Genomic DNA, 3704 nt, shown 5'->3' on the forward strand with positions numbered 1-3704 from the left:
TACAAGGCAAACATCCTACAGCTGCGCTATCACTTTGGCTCCTACTCACTGTATTCTTGCTCTGGTTATGGTAAACGTTGTTTGATTTGTCAAATCCTGATTTCTTCATCCCTACTCATAAAATTTCTCAAAATAACCTTGTTTTCAGCAAGCAAGGTTTGCAATACACCTTAACTATTCTTTTTTTTTTTCTTTATTTTTTGTTTTTGGGACATATCTGGCAGTGCGTAGGATTTATTTCTGGCTATACTCAGGGATCAATTCTGACAGCGTTCAGAGGACCATATAGGATGCTGGGGGTCAAACCTGGATCCTCTACATGCAAGGCAAGTTTCCTACACACAGGCCTCACTATTCTACATCAGGGGTTTATCAACTTTTTAGACCTGTGTTATAATGTAGTTCATGGGGATTTTATTGCCTTTTCTTTTCACAAAATATCATATTGATTTAATCTATTGATGCTATAATAATATATGTTATTATTATAGTTCTCTAGTCTATTAATAGCTAGTTAAGCTATTTGGATGTAGTAGTGAATGAGAAGTACCTGTCTATGTGTATGTGAAAGTGAATGTAAGAGTACATGTCAGTGTACGTATATCTGATGATTGCTTAACCAGAAATCCCCTGAAGAATGCTTTCAATGTTCTCAGTTTTGGGGTATTATATGTAAACATAAAAATTTGTATATATTTTGTTGTATATTTTAATTTGCCTGGTATAAATACACAGGATTTAAATTACCAACTACTAAGTGTAGTTAACCATTTTTAGAAACTGCCAAACTATTTTCTAGAATGTTTGTATTGTTATACTTCTCCTCCAGAGCTGTCTAGTTTCTACAATTCCTCACCACCATTTGATAATTTTTACTACTATTTTGGGGGGGAGTGACTTGGGTCACACCCAGATGTGCTCAGATTTTACTGCTGGCTCTTTATTTCAGAATGTCTCCTGGCATGTTTTGGGGACTGTATGGAGTCTCAGAGATAAAATCTGAGTTAACCAAGTTCCTTACCTTTATAACGTTATCTTTATGCTATCATCGTGGCCCTGTATTTTTATTATTTTAATTCTAGCTGTTCTGGTAGGTATAAAAAGAAACTTATTGTATTCTTAATTTGCATTTAAATAATAGATTATATTAAACATGTATATTTACATACATATATATGCTTATTTACTTTTGTATAACCTCTTTAGTGAATACCTCTTGCATTTAGTGAAATATGTTCATTTTATGATAATATTTTCTGGTTGGATGTTATATATGTATGTAGTTTATGTATACCCATTTGCTCATCCCTCCATCTGTCCATTGTTTTTTCCTTAATTTATTGAGTACTTAATATATCTCCACACATATAATCTAGAACTGAGTCCTTTGTGATGTAGTTTGCAAATAATCTGTCAAACTCTGTGATGGATAGAAGTTTTTGTCTGACAGGCTCTCCCAAGCAACAATCAGGAGGTTTGGGAACACTCCCAGTGACCAGTGACTCTTCATTAACCAGGCTGTATACAGAGTGAGAGTCTGAGACTCCAACAAGGTCACGCCAGCAAGTTTAAGGGGTTTCTAGGGTACACCCAATTGTGCATTCAAGGCCCAATATTATCTCCCTTGTTCCTGTGATATACAAAGTTTTATTAAAGATGGTGCCCCAGGGCCTGGAGAGATAACACAGCGGTGTTTGTCTTGCAAGCAGCCGATCCAAGGCCTAAGGTGGTTGGTTCAAATCCCGGTGTCCCATATGATCCCCCGTGCCTGCCAGGAGCTATTTCTGAGCAGACAGCCAGGAGTAACCCCTGAGCACTGCCGGGTGTAGCCCAAAAACCAAAAACCAAACAAACAATAAAAAGATGTTGCCCCCACGATTTGCATCTTTATGTTATTTATTCAACATTAACATAAATACTGCCAAGAAGCAACTCTTCAGATTGAATTATTACTAAGTGGATAACTTTAAAGTAAAGAGATTTAGGCCAGAGGGATAAGGTTTTTAATCTAGGAGTTAAGGTTTTGCCTTACATGGTTTGACCCCTGTTCAATCCTTTTTCTTTTCTTAATAAAATCTTTATTTAAGCACCATAATTACAAGCATAATTATAGTTGGGTTTCAGTCATAAACAGAACACCCCCCTTCACCAGCGCAACCATCCTACCACCAATGCTTTAATCTTTACTACTACTGCATACAGTTCCCTGAGGATAGCCAGGAATAGCACCATCTCTCTTCCCCTATTTCAGAGACTATCTTGAACAATATGAATGAGATTATATAATCATATGAGTTCTTAAAAAAAAAAACAGGCAAGATGGGGGCTGGAGAGATAGCATGGAGGTAAGGCGTTTGCCTTTCATGCAGAAGGTCATTGGTTAGAATCCTGGCATTGAGGGCAGCCAAGATGGCCCACTTCGAAGATCGGGTGTCGGATGAAGAGAAGGTATGGATAGCTGCTCAATTCATCACTCATGCACCCCCTGGTGAATTTAATGAAGTGTTCAATGATGTCCGACTACTACTTAATAATGACAATCTCCTCAGGGAAGGAGAAGCACATGCCTTTGCCCAGTATAACATGGATCAGTTCACACCTGTGAAGATAGAAGGCTATGAAGATCAGGTTTTGATTACAGAACATGGTGACCTGGGTAATAGCAGATTCTTAGATCCATGAAAAAAGATTTCCTTACGGAAAGAAGCAAATGACCCCCAACCCGAGGAAGTAGATGGCGGCCTGAAGTCTTGGAGAGAATCCTGTGACAGGGCTTTAAGGGCCTACGTAAAAGACCACTATTCCAACGGCTTCTGTACTATTTATGCTAAAACTATAGATGGGCAACAAACCATTATTGCATGCATTGAAAGCCACCAGTTTCAGCCTAAAAACTTCTGGAATGGTCGCTGGAGATCAGAGTGGAAATTCACTATCACGCCACCTACAACTCAAGTGGATGGAGTACTTAAAATACAGGTTCATTATTACGAAGATGGAAATGTCCAGTTAGTTAGTCATAAAGATGTATAGGATTCAATAACTGTTTCAAATGAAGCCCAAACTGCCAAAGAATTTAATAAAATCATAGATAATGCAGAAAGTGAGTACCAGACGGCAATTAGTGAAAACTACCAAACCATGTCAGACACCACATTCAAGGCACTGCACAGGTGGCTTCCAGTTACCTGCACCAAAATCGACTGGAACAAGATACTCAGCTACAAGATTGGCAAAGAAATACAGAACGCTTAAAGGCTGAAAGTCGGATATTCTTCATTATCTGAAAAGAAAGGAGTCCCCATGTGATCATTTGCTATCTAAGTGACTTATAAACAAGAGTAATATTTTGCTAGGGCTTTCAAAAGTTAACAGGTTTTCTAGCCTCATGGCATACTGTTGAGCCTATAGCATCGTCTCGTTCCTTTTGTGTTCTTTCTGCCTTGTCATTTTCTTTTTCACTATATCTACTTGTAAACTTTTTTTTTTTAACTTTGCCACATTTAGTGATGGAGGAATTGATCTATCCTGGAGTTCATCTTACTGTTAACATATTCCTAGCCATGAAGTTCTGTTCCTGATGTAGACGGTTCCTTCAGAGCACTTCTGGTACTTCAGTGCTTTGGACTGACCCACCTACAGCTAGGGAGTATGCTACAAACTATGAATGGAAGACACAGTTCCTTCCAACTGCTTTGATCATT

At 38.2% G+C, this 3704-nt stretch overlaps 1 pseudogene; it reads left to right on the forward strand.

The window, feature by feature from the left end:
• Nucleotides 1-2409: 2409 nt before the first annotated feature.
• On the forward strand, nt 2410-3496 carry LOC126023991 (F-actin-capping protein subunit alpha-1-like; annotated as a pseudogene).
• Nucleotides 3497-3704: the final 208 nt, after the last annotated feature.

Source organism: Suncus etruscus, chromosome 12, assembly GCF_024139225.1.
Source record: "Suncus etruscus isolate mSunEtr1 chromosome 12, mSunEtr1.pri.cur, whole genome shotgun sequence".
NCBI classification, from domain to species: domain Eukaryota; kingdom Metazoa; phylum Chordata; class Mammalia; order Eulipotyphla; family Soricidae; genus Suncus; species Suncus etruscus.